The sequence below is a fragment of the Vicugna pacos genome, chromosome 24 (assembly GCF_048564905.1).
Source record: "Vicugna pacos chromosome 24, VicPac4, whole genome shotgun sequence".
In the NCBI taxonomy this organism is placed as follows: domain Eukaryota; kingdom Metazoa; phylum Chordata; class Mammalia; order Artiodactyla; family Camelidae; genus Vicugna; species Vicugna pacos.
Genome location: NC_133010.1, coordinates 1810462 through 1830945, shown reverse-complemented (window position 1 = coordinate 1830945; position 20484 = coordinate 1810462). Strand labels below are relative to the sequence as shown.

At 44.1% G+C, this 20484-nt stretch overlaps 2 protein-coding genes across 20 annotated transcripts in view; one reads left to right on the top strand and one right to left on the bottom strand.

The window, feature by feature from the left end:
- The window catches only part of LOC140685366 (AT-rich interactive domain-containing protein 4B-like), a 99088-nt gene extending 88904 nt beyond the window's left edge, over positions 1-10184 (top strand). For 2 of the 5 annotated variants that reach the window (XR_012063793.1, XR_012063792.1), the window contains exons 7-10: positions 33-4433; positions 6080-6146; positions 8467-8655; positions 9708-10184. The gene's annotated coding sequence lies outside the window, so the exon portion shown is untranslated. Of the gene's footprint in view, positions 1-32; positions 4434-6079; positions 6147-8466; positions 9011-9707 lie in introns of those variants that run through there. The other 3 variants (XR_012063790.1, XR_012063791.1, XR_012063789.1) reach the window with 3 other exon arrangements.
- Positions 1-20484, bottom strand: part of LOC116279247 (uncharacterized) — a 233477-nt gene that overhangs the window by 155484 nt on the left and 57509 nt on the right. For 9 of the 15 annotated variants that reach the window (XR_012063780.1, XR_012063775.1, XR_012063777.1 and 6 more), the window contains exon 6: positions 17931-18059. The gene's annotated coding sequence lies outside the window, so the exon portion shown is untranslated. Of the gene's footprint in view, positions 1-10320; positions 10486-15862; positions 18060-20484 lie in introns of those variants that run through there. The other 6 variants (XR_012063779.1, XR_012063774.1, XR_012063786.1 and 3 more) reach the window with 2 other exon arrangements.

Here is a 20484-nt window from a genome sequence, read left to right as displayed (position 1 = left end):
CTAACAGAAGTCTTATCTGGTTACCTTCGCAGGTACAAACGGAACTTTAAGATCAAATACGAAATCCCACTGAACAACATGTGGACTGGCGACTGCACAAACAAAGCAGGAGAAGCCATCAATGCACCTAAGTCTTTTGTCTTGGGTTGGCCCACGGTGAACTTTGTGGCCACCTTTAAGTAAGACCTATAGCTTGGTCCTGTCTATTACATGAGTTAAAAAGGAATACAGTTTATTATGTATTAAGTCAGTGACTCATGCTCTGAACTCCCATGATGACACTTGTATGCCATGTACCGCACCCCTCAAAAAGGCTTTTATGTGCAATTGATGGTAAGTAGGGGGAACTACTGGAGGACTTTCCTTTAGTTTTGATCTGTGGTTTTTCAAGTGGGTTATAGGAGCCCCTTGGGGAGCGGCAGCTCACGTGTCTGTGGTGTTCCTGTAAGTGGAAGGAGGATGACGACGTCAGGTCTCCAGGGCCCTCTCTCACAGCCTGTCCCCGATGCCCAGAGAGCACCTCTGTTTCTAAATCCCCAGAATATCTTTCTTGAGCAAGTACTATCGAGTAGTCGAATTATATTTGGAAAATTGCCTTTGCACTCCCAAGCTAATTCCTTTAAAGACAGGATTTAATTATAGAAATGAAATGAATCATCAAGTATTAGATTGTCCTAATTGCTGTGCACGGACTGTCTTCTTTGGTGTCTACAGACAGGTGACAATCTTAAAACAAAGGTGTGATTCCATGGAGGGCAGGTCAGTTAACCAAGACACATTCTTGGTTGGACTGAGGATGGGGAACGTGGCCATCCTGAGTCAACATTTCTCGGTTCACAGGGGTGATGGAACTTTCACATCTGCCACCTGGAACAACCACAGGCCAAATCTCATTCTCCTTATGCACACAGAGTGTGCATCACACGCACTCAACTCTTCTGTCTTGTCCTCTTCACCCCATGCTACCAAAATCTCACCTATCATCATAAACATAAGACAACTGAAATGTTACCATGCTGTTAATTTGTGAAATTCAAGACTGCAGCTGTTGACTTCAAGAAAATTCCCAAAGCTGTTTGGGAAGAATCATGTATTTGTATCATTCTCTACATATTTTCTTTCAATGAATTACTTCTCTAAAAATTAATGGTTGCTATTGTTTAATACCTTTTCCACGTTGCAGGTGAAAGGAAGCAGTTTCACTTGGGAATATACAAAGGTTTGGTAAGGAAGTGTCCAAGAAACATTTTTTCTAGTGACGGGGAAAATGTAGAAGTCAAGTTCACACGTTATACTGGTTCAAAGGCTGCATAAACACATATAAAGCAGTAACTCTGCCTGGCACCTAGTGCCTGGCTATTTGCTGTTTTACTCTTCTGCAGACTGGCCTGAGTAATTACAAGCTGTGTCCATGGATATATGCGGGGTGGGGAGGTCAGTGGGCATTCTACTTTCCTGATGAATCGGGTCCTGACATGGTGATAGGGAAGGCAGGAGCAGTGCTACTGGTAGGAAGAAAACATGTGGCAGCCCCTTTACAACAGCCACGAGAAATAAAAACATACATCCACACAAAAATTTATACAGAAATGTTCAGAGCAGCATTATCCATAGTAGCCAAGAAAAAAAAAAAAAAAGTAGAAACGACCTAAGTGTTTACTGAGGAATGGATAAACAAAAGGCGGGGTGGAGGCTGAGGATGGGGGTGGAATCAGAAGTCAGTGCTTAATGGACACAAGAGGTTTTTTTTGCTTTTGGGTGATGAAAACATTCCAGAATGAGATCATAGTGATGGCTGCACAACACTGTTAATGTACTGAAGGTCATGAATGGGCAATCTGATGCTACATGTAATTTATGACAATAAATAAAAGCCTAGTAAGTGGTAAATCCAAGTGGCAATGGATGTTAAAGCATTTCAGCTTTGGAGATTAAATGCTGCAGAGACTGTAGAAGAGACAATATGAATCTTTAATAATTTAGCAATAGGCACATTGATCTTGATCAGAGGGTTATAATCATGAAGCACTAATTTAATGAATTACAACTGGCTAGATGCTATACGCATCAAGGAACACAATAATGGTAGGGTTTTTTCCTAAAAAGATCCTTTTGTTTTGGGGACAACAGAGTTTCATTCAAAAGCCAATTCTTAAGTATGATTTAACTCAAATAGTACAGCTCTTTATTTGTAAACAGCACGTCCAGCTGAGGGAACACTCTGGGGTATGATTAACCCTTTTTCAGTGTCGGAACTTGAAGCTCAGAGTGGTTAAGTGACTCGCCCACGATGACACAGCTTGCATCATACAGAGCTGCACTTCGGTGTTAAGATTCCAAACCAACTGCTCTTTCACTTTAAGACCTACTTCCCATCGCTGTAACACTGCTTATAAAAGAGCAGGGCCCATCACAAGCCCAGTTATGAGAAGGATAACACTTACACATGCAGCCCCATCAGTAACCACGGGACGCTGATATATTTATCTGGAACAGTGTTGAACATGTTAGTACAAGTGTTTTATGTAGTTTAATTTCTTTCTCCCAATGTTTAACATTGCAGTTCTTCAGAAAGAAGGGACAGATGGCGCGCCTTCCTTGAGAGGTACTTTGTCAGTACACGTATTGTACATCTTTTATCCATGAGGAAAAAGTGCAAATCCCTTCCAGGCAGGACCCCCCACACTCTCTTTCCTCTCCTTGGTGGGAACTGTTACACTGTCCTCAGACACCTGGAGCTCTGCCCTGGCCGCTCCTGTTAACTGACGCGCTCTCCCTCACATGCATGTTTTGCTTCTTTGCTCCTTCTGGTCATCACTCTCCTCTTTCCCGTCTCTCCGTCCTAATGCTTGGCACTAACACGATTCTCAACGTATATACTGAATTCCCAGAAATCAAGCCTACATACTGTCCTGATTCTCAAAGCAACTGCGCTTTCCTCCCCCTGAAACCAGGAATGTGCCGGGGTCCCTCCGATCTACACAGGAAAACCTCTGAGGACTGCATCTGCTGCCCAAATCTTACATGACAGAGCAACCTGTTCTTTTCTGGGTCATATCTGATTTTCCTGAAATATTTCTGCATCTTTTCTTCCAGCCCCTGATTTGATTCTGCTGAATCTTTCCATACTCTTTTCAAAATAACAAAGTATACTTCAAGGATTAGCAACATACATTGACTTGAAACAAGCTAAGAGTTAATTCACTGACTCCGCTTTAGGTACATCTATCTGGCCAAGGAGAAGGAGCAGCCAAAAAGCATTCCCCTCAAAATCTTTACCGAGGACATCAACAACTGTGCCTGTCTAAGTGTTTTCAGGATCATTAACTTAAATTCCAGGTCCCTGACTTAGTAAAATCAAAGGGATAGAGAAACAGAGAAAGAGAGGACGGGGGAATGGAAGGGACAAAGTAAGAAAGGGGAGGGAGACAGAGAGAGTATTTAGAAAGTACTACATGGTAACATGGATTTTCCTGGGAAAATGTGTCCTTGCATATACAAAAAGTGAGTCCTAGGCAATATGAAGCAAGAAGAACCCACCAGAGAGAGTGCTTAAGCATGGGAAGAACAGTGTCTGTAAAGTGTCCATACTATGTCTCCGGGTCCTTCTAACAGCATTTACACTGGCTTGTAATACAGTGATTTTCACAAACAGGTATTTCCTATTGGTATTAAACATGGTCTTCTAACTGTACCACCACTTATATAATTGTAGTTTGGGTTGTTTCCAGTTTTTATTTTTTCTGTGATATAATATCTAGAATAACTGAAAACTTGCAGAGAAGTCACAAAAATAAAAATAATACAAAGACCACCCCAAATACCCTTTACCTAGACGCACCTATTTAGTAACGTTTTGCTTGATTCCATGCTGTCCCCTCTATTACCCTCTGTACGTGTATGTGTCTAAGTATTTCTGAGGCTCGTATACACACCATGGCCTGTTATCCTTAAACACTTAAGGGTATTCCCTCAAGTAACAGCCAGACAGCTATGACTTACAAATTTAACACTGACCATTCACGTCCTCACTGTGTCATTAGCTGAACCAGCTGATGTGCTGCGGACCAGCCCGTGTGCCCTCTTGGAATTCTCAGCCTTTCTTTCTAGCTTAAGCTGTTATATTTTGTGCACCACAAATCCTTTCAAAGAAACACCTATTTTACTGAAATGCTGTTAACTAAGTTCGTGTTATAGAAACAAATGAACGTCAGTTGTAATTAGGGGGCTGGGCTTTACATGTGCTGCACTGTGTCACTGCCTGTAGAATATGGATCATAATTTTACAGTAATTATTTACTCACCTGTTTTAATTTTTTTAAATTTAGAGCAATGTTTCTCATTTTTTTAAACAGTCTATAACAATAAGAATATTGAATACACACACCGTGAATGATGTCATCAACCTGTCACTCTCCAAGCTAGGAATCACTGTAAGTTACCTGCAAGTTCTTTTTAGTTAGAAACCAAGTTTATTTTTGAGAGGTGTGTGTGTGTGTGTGTGTGTGTCTGTGTGTATGGTGTACCTCCCATCATGAGACAGCAGACTATTACAAACAGGCAACTCATATTCAGTCCCCCTGAATTTAGAAATTGAAAGCAGCAGAACTAGATTATCAGCCTGTACAGTAGTGTTAGTCTTGTATCCCCGTTAAAATTCTGTGCGAGTTTAAAGTGACAGCATAACGAATGCGGGCGGTAACTTTAGAGAACTAGTACCACCCTCTTTACTGTACACATTACATATCAGATGGGAAAACATGTGTATGAGTCCAGATAGTTCCTACTCCACTGGACGGTTCTTTCTGTATCTTCGTCTCTACACCTCCACTCCAATCCGCATTTATCCTGATTCTCACCTGAGGACTCAATCTTGCTATGATAAATCCTAAATGAGGTGCTTTCCTGTAAAGTTTGACATGAAGATTGCCGGCTAGAAGCAACATCCCCTTGAGGCAGGTCTTGAGGAGGAGATGGTTAATGCCTCTTGTCAGCTGGTAAAGGAGACAAGTTGTGAACTGAGACCATGGATCTGGGGACGTGTGTGTACACACTGCTTTCACCTTGTCTTGCCTTCCAGTGCCTGCTCCTTTATGTTTTGCTAGGTCTGCTGTCACTTGTAAAATTTTTCTGGTGAAAGACATGGCTATACTAGAGGATGAAGTTGCGCAAGGGAAAAACGGCAGGGGGGGCTGACATTCAGATGGACAGAATTGAAGTAAACACATCTGCTTACATACAATTCTCTGTAAATGGGAAAACATCCCGTTACTGTGACATGACAAGCACAGGACCTGCGACCAACACCCTTTCACGCATGTTTTGCTTTATGTTCCCCTGGAGGACTCTTAACAATAATGCAGCAGCCCTTATGATTTAGACTTGTTTCAAATGGCACTTCTAGCATTTCTAGGCAGTCATTCTGCTGGGAGAGAGTGTTTTCTGCGTCTCACTTGTGCTCTAGGTCAGAGTCCTTGTCCCCCGTCCCCCTGGCGTGGGGCTGGACGGCACCAAAGCCCCTGGGCTGACTTTTCTCTCCCGTCTCAAGGCCTCTTGGGCACTTCCCTCCTTTCGCTCACAGCTGCCCAGCCGACGCTGCCTTCAAGTATTTCTTGCACAAGAACAGAATGGCAGAGTACGTGGCTCTGGACAACATGCTTGTCTCGGCAGGGGCATTTACAGGAAAGGCCAACATTCTCAAAGGAGTCTGGAGACAGTAAAAAGGAAGACTCTCGAGATTAGACTTTCCCTCCACAGCGAAGGGGCACTGCCGTGATTTTCTTATGTCATGGACCACCCACAAAGGACAGGGCCGTTCACACTCTGGTTCCCTAGATCCTCAGCCTTTATCAAAAGGGACAAAAAGCTCACTTGGCCTGTTGGAGGCTGCAAGAAGGACCAGGAGTTATTACTGGTATCAGGACTGTTAACTCAAAACCTGTTCCACTCCCCTGGATGAGATACCATTTCTACGGGCCCAAATTCTTTCTTTTTGGAAATATATAAGCGCTGAAGGAAAGTGCTCAAGTACCTACTGGGAAAGATCTGCAGTGACGCATAGTTCTTTTCTGTCTCCAAGGGCTCTGAGAAAGACTACCAGCTGTGGGTGACTGCTGGCAAGAAAAAGGCCTCATACCCACTCACTGGTAAGTGTCAGGGACACCTAAGGTGGGCTGATTGCAGAAAAAACTGTAACCCTAAACTCTCAAAGTGACAGTTAATCAGTCTAAAGCTAAAATACCCTCAACAATGAAACTCTCATGCGATACTCATTCTACATTTACTTGACAACCCCAGGCACTTGCTCTACCAGCATGGATATTAACATCTCTCCATTCTCCAGCTTATAGTCTAGTTGGAGAGAGAAAGTGAATTTTTCTTCACTATTTTCCTTGACAAACAGAGCTATCTTGGAAAACTTTATTAACTTACCTACTCATTTCCTTCCTTCATTACATAGGCAAGGAAACAACACAAATCGGAGTATCTTTCCCTCACACATTATTTTCCATATTCCAGTCTTCAAGTTCTCTGTTCCACTTCCCAACCACTGAGTAGCCTCTACTTTATGAGAATCTTCTAAGATCCAGCCATGCCTCTGAATCCAGTATTTAGTTAACACCTGCTCCATGCCCAAAACTTCTCTCAGCATCAGAAAAAAAAAATGACATAACCACACTCAGACTCTTCAAGCCTTCATGGCCCGAACCACCTGCACTTGGCCGTTTCTCCAGCTGACTTGACCAGCATTCCTCTTGAGCTTTTTATAAATACATCACACTTCCCCTAAAACAGTTACTAGAGCAAATGAGCTCAAATAATGATACCTATCCTTGGATCAGGAAATCTGTGCAGTGTGGTCCATGAAAATAGAGGGATTAAAACAAGGGGAAGGGCAGGATCTGCAACAGACCCTGCAATACAGTAACGGAACAGCGACTCCTGCTAGAAAACCTAGAGCCCTCCATCTTACAAGCAGTGTCTTTCTTCCTTTTTTTTTTTTTTAATGCATTTAAAAATCCTATGGGGCTATTACTCTTTTTCTAGTGATCTCAAGAACATTTTCAAATGATCTGGAAAATCCAAACAACCAAGCTTTTCCTATGAAGTGTACATTCCTAGTCTTAGACTATATGGGGTCACCAAGCACATAGCTGAGGACTAAAGCCCCCTCCACTATTCATGATTCTTTTTAATGTTGATATCTTTGTAAATGTTGGTCAGCAATAAAGTAAAAAAAACTGAATACTGAGGTATATTTAAATAAAAGGCATTAATTACATAGAATCATGTAGATGCCAACTTGCAGCCTGAGGACGGCTTCGCACAGCACGGCTGCTCTAAGAATCCCTAAGAGCCTGTCATTCCTGATGACACCTCAGCAGTCACTCCGCAGGCCTTTTGTACACACTCCGAATTCTCAATGCTGGTCTGTTGGTTGTATTTTATTGATCTCACGGAAGCTTCCTTTCTATTAACAGTTGCAAGTCACTATGACTTTTGTTCTGAACAGAGCACTGAACTTGCATCTGCACCACATGAAAAGCAAAGGCAAGAGCTCCTCATGTTACATTCAATAATAAATCTGAAATCAAAGACAAGGAACATTCATTCTATTCTTTAAAAATGAAATCCACATCAACGCACAGGGGCCTTGAGAATTCTATGGAGCCTAAGAAATTAAAGCACGAACAAGCAAAACAAATCACTTGGCAGCACCCAGTGACTTACTGGGAAGTTCTCCATTCTGTAAACACTGACTTGCACTTTGCTTTTGCGTTTCCAACAACGTGCAGCCTCATGTCTAATCCTTCCCCGGCAGGACCCCTTGAGGGGAAGGCAGCAGTGGGAGGGAAACTAAGAGACAAACCTCCCTGCTGCTGTTGAGCAGCTCTGGCTACTGAGCTGACAAAACGAAAAATCTGTTTGTTAAGTTGACATGCGTGAGACAACAGAGAACACAGCAATCCCTAACACACACAGTCCCATTTTGTAAAGAACATTAAGCACCAATGATTATTGATGCATTAGTTTGGCCCTTACGAGACTAAGTAGGGGTAAGCAGTTAAAAGCAGGGATGTAAGGCCAGCAACTTGCCTAAGACGTGCAGATCTAGTGCGGCTGTCAGGGCAGAAACTAGGAGGCTGTCAACACCCTCAGAGGGAAACACAGGGCAAGTCAACGCTGTGCAATGCACTGACACAGCTACACATTCCAAGTAAAGCACCGTGTCTGAGAAGAGTTTTCTCTTTACTCTTCAAACTCTTTTGTTTCGGCACCTTGGTTTTGCAGGGGGTCCTTCAGGTCAGCCCACTTCACGCTCATTCAGGAGGCACAGACCTCTTTGCCCAGAACCCCTACAAGAACGGCAGCCACATCAGTGTGGTGCCCACGCTCATGGTAAGGTGGGTCTGACCACACCCATCGCCAGCAGCCTGAATCTATATTTACTTTATCTCCACACAGGCCATGAACATCCACACGGCATTAAAATCAGCCATCTTCCAGCTACTGCGCTCCTGCCACAGGGACTGGAGGACTCCACCTCTCCTTCTGCCCTCCTGGAGGCCATCCTCTTGGAGAAGAGGTCCCCAGAGATTCAAGGCCAATTCGTCCTGAAGCCCAGGCACCCAGCCAGGAGCCAGCAGCGGAGAGGTGAGCCCCTTCCCTTCCTCAGGTGTCTTCTCTTGGCTCACATCTCTGCTCCTGACACCAAACTCATGCCTAGAGCTGCTTCTCCATGTGGGGGTGCAGACAGTACAGGTGAGCACCCAGTACCTACAGAAGATCAAGCTCAGAGAAACCCTAAAGGTCTGAAATCAAGACCCAACTCATGTCTAGGAAGGTTGGGTTTTTGTGTTTGTTTCCATTCCTCCAGGCTGACTGTCCTTCTCTGTGTGCCAGGAGCTCTTCCTACATAAAACTGTGTGTGTCCACTACTGTATGTCTTAATAAAACACGAGCTTCTTCCAGCCTGGGAACACACTGTACTTATCCCAGTGTTTGGTCCAGAATCTCCGACCCTCACAAGAGGTGGTCAGATGACTGTATGACTTACACGCAGCTGCCTTGGAAGAACCCCAGTGGTGCAAAGTCATGGAGTTGAATTGGATTCTATTATGGCCTTAGCCTGAAGTGGCCTCGAGGATTCTAGGGTCAGGCAGCTTGTGTTACAAAAGGCAGATCCTTTTGATGGGAGGAGGCTGACCATCGTTGGCTACTCAGAAAGCCAAACAGAAAATCTCAGAGTGGGAAGAAACCTCTTATGAAAGTAGGTGATGACCTAACTGCTTGTTAGGGAATATCAAATCTTTTTAGCTTTTACAGTGACATCTGACACTAGAATCCGCTGACAATACTTGTCAGGAACCTTGTATAACTACAGCTTAAGTGACCCACACGACGCAGGGAAGAGGCAGGAGAGAGCGCTGTCCGGGAAGCGCTGTCACTGGGACCCTCACCCCGGAGTCTGATCAAGCCTCTCGGCTTCACTAGCAGTTTGCAGGGCACGGGGAAGAAGGACACATGAACACCACAAGAATCCAATTAGCCAATGTCAGCCTGTGGGAAATTCTATACAACAAGGGGCTCAGTTTCGGTCCCTTCTAGCCGTGACAAGAAACGTGCTGTAAAATGGAAATACTGGGAATAAGTTTCAATGAATTGAACTACTACTAGTAATAATCTCTCATCTTCATCACATTCAGGTCACGAGACAGCCAACAGAAGTTCTGTGAGGAACTGGGCCTTTTGGCGGCGCCCCAGCACTCAGCAGGACAACCAGCGCCAAACTCCGCCATCGGCAAAGCTAACACAGCTCTTTGGAGCTCCTCCGGGGGACGTGTGCGAGGAGGACAAGCTGCCTGCCCCAGTTCTGGTTGGTCTCCTTTAGATCTGTAGCCCTCCTGACAAGGGTAGTGATCAGAGGTCATGTGTTCTCACCCAAACCCATCCCCAAGTGGAGAAGCCTTTAGACAGCCCCTGCTTTTGGCGGAGAAGTTTTGTTAATATTACTTCAGAGAATAAAATCTCATTTCAATACTGCAGAGTCAGAAAGCACATACAGCACGAGAAACTACTCTTGTCCATTCCACTGGTTTCAGCAAAGACCCACATCCACTTGCTCAGATCCATTACAATGGGCCCTGCGTGTATGAAACTGCGAGTCCCCGTCACCCTCACCATCCCCCTTTGTCTCCTTCCTTGAACTGAACTGCACACTAGTCTCAAGCCTCCTCCATCTGAGTCTACTCAGTCTCACAACTCAACTCTTACATAGGTTTGATTTGCAACCCGAGGGTTTAAGCAAAAAAAGACTCATTCTTCGGCAAATGTGAACTGTTTAATCCTGACAGAATGTGTCAAGTGAAAGTCACAGAATTTGGTTTGTGTTCTGCACAATTCGTATACGGAAATGTCAGGGTTGACGTTTATTCACCATCCACTATTTCTCCGAGCACTACACCAGATGTCAGAAATTTCACGCTAGAAATGAAGAAATGTATCATATTAGTTACATGTTACCCGCCACCCCAGTCCTTGCATCTTTCGCAGCAAATTTACAGAATAGCTGTGATTATCATCATCCCCAAAAAGGAAGAGTAAAAAGTCCTCAGTAAAGTATGTCCTGTGCCCAAGTTCAGATAAAAAGCACAACAGATTCCAGATTCCTTGACTCCAACACCTGTCACCGGTCTGTGCTGCAAGCCACACAGCAGAAGGACAGGAAAGACTGATGGGCAGGGGATGCACCCAGAGGCGAGGAGAGGGGTTTGAGCCCGATTTAAAAGAGGCGAGGAACACAGGGAGCAGAACTGGGGTACACGGTCACCGAAAGGGGGATAAACACACAGAAAATGAATGCGGCAAAGATGTCCATACTTGGGGAAAAGCATCTGTATCGGGGAAAAATGAGACAGGACCGGGGAAGGAGAGGGTGATTCTGCAAAGGCCTCAATGCAGAGACGTGTGACATCACAGTGTACATTCACTGAAAAGGAAAATCTGATGAAACAAGTGTTTAAAATGTTACAGCGTAGGAACGTTAGATGGATTGCTGGGTAGAAAATACATGTAGAGACACTGAAAACAAATTCTAAATTGGCATTAGTCCTTCCAGCTACAGCACTGGGCCCTCACCCCCCCACTAAGTGTCTCCAATAGAGGAGAAGTCTGTGCTGTGGGCTGAGAGATATGAAATGCCACGTAGTTTCTTTTCCTCCCTTTAAGAGATGCTTTCCATTCTAAATCAAAAAGGGCCACTCACGAAACGCATCTTCAACAAATCTGCGAGTAAAATATCATGCAGAGTCCTGAAGGAAAAGCTGAACTCTGGGGACACAGTGAACATGGAGAATGAGTCCATTCTGGTGCTGGCATCCGTCTTAAATGTAGGGAAACGTCTAGCATTATCTGCACACAAAGGAACTCTGAAGCTCTATGGGGATCCTTCATCATGACTGCCCAAGAGGAACAGGTGCCATAAATGAAGGATCTGAAAAACTGGAAAACACTGCACAGAGTCAAAATTTAAGGAAGCTACTTTGGGTGTTACAAGTCCCATGTTAGGTATACTTTCCTTCTTCATCACAACCCTCTCCCCATCTTCACTCCTGAACAATCCATGCAAATACAAAAATAAACAATAAATGAAAAAGCACACACCTGTACAGAATGTACCAAAGCAAGCTTTCTGCCTTTGAGGACTTCCTTACCACCTTCCTAATGCAGCCAAAGTCTCCAAAACAAATTTCACATTAAGCTTTTGAAAATATTTATGTAAGTTATCAAGTAAGTAAACATCTACTTTACAATGAATCAAAACATGCTCAGTAAAGGCCATCGAAATCTGTGATCATTTCATCGTCCTCCCTTCCCCCGTCTCCTAATGCATTTACTTGAAAGCTAGTGTAGGGAGGCTGGCACCGTGTGTGCCTCCTTTCCCCTCCTCTGCCACCTTTGGCTTCCCTTGTTCATGTTTGTCATGTTTAACCCACCACCTGTGGTTACAGTTCCATGGTAACCAGCTCCTACCACATGCCTCATTTCATGAACCTGCCTTTTAAAGTGGGTGCAGCAGTCAAAGGTAATTTTGAACTCTGAAAATACAATGAATGTATAGAAGAAATACACTGATTTTGAAATGATCCAGCTAAGTCAGGTATCCAGCTACATTTCTACAAAGGGAATCGCAGAACAGAAAAAGAATATAATCAATCCATCTTGGTATTTGTTAGCAGCTCTAAACAAAAGTTTATCAATGTAGTAATGACTACAAACAGGTTATGATAATTATCTTAGAAACTCCACTACATGTGGTCTTTCCTTGTCCCCTATTAATGCTGGATCATAATTTGATTGTGGGATAAATAGCAACAGTTCAGAAATGACTTAGAGCTGACCCCGACCACACTCGCACCATCATACTACACACTAGGTGTGCAAAGAGCAAGATGAGTGTTGCCATATGTAAGGGCACATGGAATGAATGTGATCATCTAGTTAGAGTGAGGCTCTTGTCTATTTCCCATTATAAGCACAGACTAGCAAAGGCTGGCTACTCGTGGGTACACGTCTTGGACACTCCTAAAGTTCTTGCTTCCTAAAGTTGACTGCTCTTCATGGGGAATCAGACTTTGCAAACTTGGCCTTCATAATACCATGTGTCAAATAACCAGAGAGTTGGTCTAAACCAGAAATTAGTATTTATCAGCACCACACTGAGTTTGCCATTAAACTGCCTGTAGACAGAGGTCCAACAGCAACACCCTTGGCATATCTGCTTCAGTCATGTTCAGGCTTCACCGCACGCAGCTTCGCCCATGGGCACCACAGCACAGGGTTCAGGAAGGAGGAGACACATACTCCCAGCGCAGGGAGTTTGTGCACATGAGGCACAGGCCCTGCTGTCTCCTCCCAGACGCCCGAAACCAGCCAAAGCCGGAGCGCTTCCTCCCTCCAAATACACTGGGGTCACTCCAGAGGGAACATGGAGGAAAACCCTAATGACAAGAGAGGGTGCTGCACACCAAGAACACAGTACACGGATGAGAAGACAGAGACCCTGTCCCCTGCTGTCACTGCTCCGTCGGCAGTGCGCAGGAGAGAGCCTGGCACACAAGGCAGCTCAGTAAGGACTGGAGCACATGAACACCGACCGCATTATAACCATCATAGTTGCCTACAGGCATTTTCTGAACAAGCTCCTATTAAGAGAAGCCTTGGGCTGTGGAGCGAGACCAGCAGAAGCACGGCGTGCCTTTGAAACTAGCAAGGTGATGCAAAACTTTCCCCAGTCTGGCACAAAACATGACAACTTCAGGGGTGAGGAGGGTACAGCTCAGTGGTAGAGTGAATGCTTACCATGCATGAGGTCCTGGGTTCACTCCCCAGAATCTCCATCAATAAATACATAAATAGGCACAATTACCACCTTGCTCACCAGGGGGAAAAAATTACTACTTCATAAATTTTAGTAGGCCCATTTCTATGATTTAAGGCTTGTGCACCAGAAATTGGACAGAAATTGACTTACTGTCTCCGACTATAATTTAAAAAAAATTTATTCATCAGCCCTCTAAAGTGACACATTTTCCAAGCCCCCCCTTAGGTAGCTTCCATTTGTGTACCTCTAGCCCTCACACTCAGAGGTATGAAGTTCCAATATACCTAAATTTTAAGTGACACACTCGGGAGGATATGTTCCATTCAAGGAACTATAAGGGGGAACATGCAGGTATCCACTGGGGATTTTGGTATGTTTTTAGCACCTGCTGCTTAAAAGGCTGCAAACTGAACTTTTATACCGTTTCAAAAAGAAGACTGAGCTATTATGAGTAGTTTTTCCCCTTGAAGCAGGCACACCTCACGTCAGAAAGCCCAGCTCTCTTGTAATATGTGTGCAAGAGTGTGAGGGGTGTGTGTTCTATTTCAGAACCGCTCTTCCTTGAATTAAGAGCAAGCACTGTCTGAAGTCAACAAGGAACGTGGGTGTGCACGTTGCTTCTCAGACACTCACAGGATTCGGGGTGGGTGGTCACCAGACCCTGTCAGCTGGGACTAGTGCTGACACGGACACAGAGAGCAAGGCCCAGCTGGTGGGGGGGGGGGGCTTTCTCATCACGCTCACTGCCGTCCAGACTCTGCTGTGATGCTTCTGATTTTAGATGGAGAGAGTCCAAGCTCCTCCTCCTGGGTGTGCGAGTCTGCAGTCACAGCCAGCTCTGCCCGGGTCACACACTGGCTGTTGTGAAGGAAGTGAGGCCTGAACGGAATTTTTCAACTTAATGTTTTCTGTTATTTCTCCAATATGTATTTATCATAATAATATATATCTTTTTTATTTAATCTACGGAAGGATTATCTTCAAAATATAGAAGGCGGTATTTTTACAACCAGTCTCCATGACAAATGGCTTAGCGTCCTTGATGAAGGGAATGCGGAGGGAAAAATAACTGCAACCCAGAGGTAATGACGGTCACACCCCGAGAATACAACCAACATCTTCTTAGGAAAACATCAGCTTATACTTTACAGCTTTGTCTACTAAAGTAATGACCAGTGTCGAAGGGCTGCATTTGCTACCCACAGAAGCCACTTGAAAAACAGATGCAGGCACTCCTGCTGTTACTGAATTCTTGTTTTTATCCTTATTAATATGGACTCCATGACCAGTTAACACCTGCTGAAGACACGGAACTGCTGCAGATGAAATCCACCGGCCAAAACAGAGATGCTAGAGAACCAATCTGCCGCTGTTATGATCTTAATTTTTCAAACACTTAATCAACCACAGAAGTTAGTATCTCGTCCAGAAACTGAAATCAATGAAACATTTTTGCGTGCATTCATGCTTAGAACTCTGCGAGAGAGGACTGGGGGCATGGTTTACCATCACGTACTCTGTTTCTGTATTTCCACTTCCTAAGCAAAATGACATGCTTTGTTTAAAAGTGCATTTTTCTGCCTGTAGGCTTTTGGACCAGCTGCCAAGAGCCACCTGAGACACCTTTTTGGAGTGCTCCACAACATTGAGCAACACTCCACATTCAACCAGATGACGGCGTATAACTTAGCACGCTGTATAGCCCCAAGCGTCTCGGTCCACCTAATGCCACCGGCTCACAATTACAAGAGGATTTCACAAAGAAGGTAATGAGACCTCTCATTTTCATGCCTTGTGAGGCACGGTCCCCACTTTGAACCTGAAACCTGAGGTACTAACCGTGATGTACCAGGTTTTTCAAGTGCACATTTTAAACACGCTCCCCTGAAGGGGCAGAGTCACTGACCTGGTGGGGTGAGGGGAGGTGGTGGGTTGATAAGTGGGAAACTGAGAGCAGTGGAGGCATTTCTGCTTTCCCACCCAGGACACTCAACCACAGAGTGATAAGAGTAGGATGATGGGACAGAACAGAACCTGAGCTTTGGGGTCTGGCAGCCGAGGCTCAACTCTCAGCCTAATCACTGAGGGAGTGTGAACTACGGCGAAGGTCCCATGGTTTCATCATCACATAATGACGACACCACCCAGCTCCTCTGCTCACTGCTAAGACATCTCAGTGGCTTGGGCAACATGAGCACCCACAGCTCCTCACACACTGGCCTTCCTCTGCCAGCTGTGGTCCCTCACAAGGACACTCGGCTCCTATGTCACCCCCACTGCAGGGTGAGGGGGCTAGTAAAAGATTCCAGAACATCCGAACAGAGCCACAACAGGCCTAATCAGATCACAACCCTGCCCCAAGCTCAACCCGACAGCCAGCATGAGATGAGGCAGTGCAGTCAGACAGACACGCCTCCTCTCCACTGCTTCCTTCCTTCACAAGAAAAAATCACAGAAATCTCTGCTTCTCAACTCTCACATATTTCCTCACTTCAGAAGTAAATTTCTGAAGTTTTTGTCTTTTGGATGCTTTATTAATTTTCATAAGCTGTTACATGCCAATTTATCTCAATAAAACTGGAGAAAATCAAACAACAACAAATGAAACTTAGTAAGACAATACATAGATTCACCTCAAGCATCCTTCATGGGTCACTTGAAAATTGTCCTAGTTTTAAAGTTCTAATCGTCATTACAAAAATGTTAGCTATTGAACGAGGCGACAAATTATAATTTTAACCCACTGATTAAAAGTTTTAAAATCTGTACCCAAAGTACTCTTGAAAGTATCACTATTTCTTACAGAAAACCGATCTGTAGACTCATTTTTTAATCAACTCTGAATTTTTCTCAGAATTCTCTTACAGTGTTTAGATGCAAGAGTTAGTTAGATATGAAATGATTTGTAACTATGCCATATGGAAAAGAACACCCCGTTTTGCCCTTATGTGTTTCAGATTTCGCTGGTACAGTTTCTCCTCGAAAACTGCCTCCAGCTTTGGGGAGAAGACGTCCCTTCCCTCTGGGGAGAGCGCGCTGTCATTCCTGACGAAGGTGACGTCACTAGTGACAGGGAGGAGGCTGCAGGGTGTGAGAACCATGTAACTGGCTTTGGTGAGAAAGGCAGCAAGGCTGCCAGGGCTCATGGGAGACGCTCACACAGTGCAGTTCTGGAGCCCAGATTACATCCCAAGAGCAATGATTTCCATCTGCTCCAGGTCAGGGTGGGTTTCATACTGTCGTGAGACCAAAGAAAGGATCAGGCAGGTCTGGCTTCAGGAAGTTGCTAGTACAGCATCAGGAGATATCACGGTATAATACAGTGTTTGGAAATTTTTCCAAACAAAACTTTAAATGGGACTCATATATATCAGATGTGCTCAGGCTGAAACTAGAGTGAGGGGCCCAGAGCACTGCCTTGTTTGTTCCCCATCCCGTTTTCCTGCTTAATGGTACCTAAGGTACCACAGGTTTCCAGTGCCTTTGAAACAGGTTGAAAAGAACCTGCATCAATGAGGAAAAACAGGACCTGGTTTGATGTGAAACCACCTTTCCAGATGCTAGCTCCTGGGCCCCTGTTCACCAGCTGTGTTAACTGTGGCCAGTTATTTTAGCTCGCTTTCAGTTCCCTCATCTCTAAAATGGGAATAAAGACAACATCTAAATTTTAGGACTACTGCCAAAATCAATCATGGATGTAAACTAAATATGTAAAAAACCAATTGCTGGAGCCAGCAGAAGTTCCTCTGAGAATTCTGAGCTAGGACTGTCTGAGCCTAGGTCATCAGCTAATTGGCAGCAGTGCATTTCATAAGGATGAGATTAGATTCAGAACCTGGGGACACAGGTCATGAGACTCTTTGAATTGGGGGGGGCAGGTAATTACATTTGTTTGTTTTTTATGTTAATGGGCTTGATGTTAATGTTAATGTTACTAGGGTTTGAACCCAGGACCTCATGGGCAGTAAGCACGCACTGAACCACTGAGCTATAAGCCTCTCCCAATCGCTTTGCAGTTTTGACATTTTTTGGTTTTAAGACATTTATCTCACTGCTTTCAGGAAATCTTTAGGAAAATCTATTTTATCAGGAATTTAGTTGAGTCTAGTACCTGAGAATGTGCTTTACTAAGATAACTGTTTTGAATTCATCATTGACAACAGGACAACCCCGTGAATCAATGAGAATGACAGTGGCAGTCATTTTCAAAAATCCACAAGGACAGTACAAGGCCAAGTGCCCATCTACCACGGGTCTGCGCACATGCCTGTCCACGATTTTAGAAGTCCCCGAAGAACAGAAATGGCCCTAATCACATTTCACCCTTCCTCTCTTCTATCTTTATTCCGCACGTATTGTTTCACTTTTTTTCCTCCTCTACTCTGCATGTTTACCACGATTTATTAAGAATGCATTAGAGAACCACTTTATTTGCTTATGGCCCATGTTAACCCCTTGGTGGAGGCGCATCAGGGCAGTCTGCGGTCTCAACTAAGGTCACTTCTGCACCTGCGGCCAGCGGGCGGCGCAGCTGGGGCCGACTCACGTGTCTGTTGCTTGGCGCTGGCTCTAGGTGGATCCCCATCTCTTCAGCAGGCTAGCCCGGCCTTCCTCATAGGGTGGAGGAAGACTTCCCAACAGCAAGACGCTTTTCGTGAGTCCACGTAGGGGAGGACTGCACAAAGGACCACAAAGACAGTGAGTTACTCATCACTTCCTAAGGGCTATGACTGTCATCAACCACACATGATACTCAAAACTTGAGACAGCATTCCTATCACACACCTACTCTTCTTCATGTGTTGTTAACCCTCTGTTCTTTAGATCAGCATTTTCCATAGGATATTAAGAAGTTTGGTAGGGAGTATCTTTGACATAATCATTGATTTTTTACCCCCACATATTTCTTGCCTCTTTCTCCCTGTTTTAAGCTGTCTTAAGAGACACATCATTTCCTCAGAGAACAGAAGCTACAAAAGAATATGAGGAATAACAGAGCTGTTTGTTGCCTATGAGCTTTAAACATTCAGTTTTGTAGGAAACAAAAACAATCCATGGTATAAAGATTTAGGTGGAAATCTCATGGGGAAAGCTCAAAACGACGAGATGTATAGGACATGTGCACCATTTCCTGCATAGAAAACAAGAGGAATCAGGAAGCCCTCACAGAACTGCTAAATCGCATGTCTAAGACCGAGCCTGGTAGAGTCACACAGAACTTCTTGCACCTCAGCATGGAACAGATCAGTGAAATGATTCCATCAATCTGAGTATAGTAGGGAAGGAATAAAGTCACTGGATTTGATGAGACAGGTCTCAGCAACAGCTGTGCAGGCCAGCTCCCCAGGACCAGACAGCAACTAGGACAGCTCAGCAAGTGCCCAGTGTACGCAGATGACACAGAGGGCCAGGGAAGCGTCATTCCACATTCCACCACCATCGAACTCCTTGGCAGTAGAAGACTGCAAAACACAGACACACTCATGGGGAAAATGGAGAGACCTTGCATTGCTACCAATTTGGGAACAAAGAATTAAGCTGTAAATCACGTAAGTTACTTAAAATTTTAGACCAGTACCCATCTTACATATATCAGTTTGTAGACAGACTGGCCCAAGTATATGGAATTCGTGATCCATGCCTTATTTTCCTAGAAAGGGTTCCATGGTCAAATAGGTTTGAGAAATGCTATTTTCCTTTTGGACATCAAAATGCCCATAAACATACTAATGTCTTAAAGAACCACAGTAAAGAAACCCAGTACTTTCCCCGTTGATTTGACCTGGGAGATTCTTTTGAAGAAACTCTGTTGATCAATGGTCCTGGGAACACATAGTAGTAAACACTGCTCTCAATTTATCTTAAGTCATAGATTTTACTCTTTCACTCACCTGCTCAAAAACCTTCCGTGAGTTTCCATGGATCTTTAGGTTTTGTGTTTTTTTTTCAGGAAAATTTCTTTTTTAAGAGCCTCCACAATGAAACCTGCCCTAGTCATCAGTTTTCACTATTTCCCTGTGTAGCTCCTTTCCTTGAGCTAGGTCAAACGCTTCACTTTCCTGAACAAGACACACTCATGTTTCTAAGTACAATTCTCAACTCCCCATGGTCTCTACAGACCCACAAACTAGGTGGCCATTTGGGTTCTACTCTCCCAGAAATATCACAAAGCTGCCTCTGACTGTTCCAGCTCAAATTAGCTGTTCTCTTATAATGCACGAGCAGTTCGCCCTGTTAGAAGCTGGTTCCCACGGTGCTTTGCACCATCAGGATTACCCTAGTATGCTCATACACCATTCAACAAATCCAAATTCCTGTGGTAAATGATTGTATTTGTTAGTTTTATGTTACTTTCAGTGGCTGGCTAAATGCCTACCCCTAAAAATGGATGAATATGTGCACTTTTCTGAGTGTAAGAACTTTACATACATCGGTAACGACTGCAAAGTTCAAAGCTAAAGGGGTAGAACACAGCACAGATGGAATTTCACCGGGGGACAGTAAGACATCAGTTTCACTAAATAAGTTTGTTAGAGAGCACGTCACAGTATTTACTATTCACAAGTCCTGGAATACACTATTTTTATTCATCATGGAGAAAATGAGGTATTGGTGTGATATACTTGGGAAGAATTGCATGCGTGTGTGAAATTTCTTTTAAACAGCAACAATTCCATAATTAAAGGGACAAAAAACATGGCTGGACAATGCACCTGTCAGTTGTTGAGCCAAGACAAGCAAAAGTCCCTCAAATTTGAGAAGGAGATAGAACAGGAGATAAAGAAAAGCTGAAATTCCCCTAATTTGTCCAATGCAACACCTACAGGACATTCTCGCCATGGGAAAATGGTTAAGAAATGTTCGTTTCACCCTCAGGGTACTCAAGAACATCATTGAGAAAGTCAATTTACTACTTTTTAGAAAAGACGGTTGGAACCGATAAACTGTAAAAGGACCAAATTGTCTAACCTAGAATGACTACAAGGCAGTTAGACTTTCTGATATCTGTCTGTATCACTGCTGGGAAGATCTGTGTAATCGTCAATCAACCTGCACTTAGTGGTGTGAATAAGGTTAAGTATTTTCAAAGGTAAAGCAAA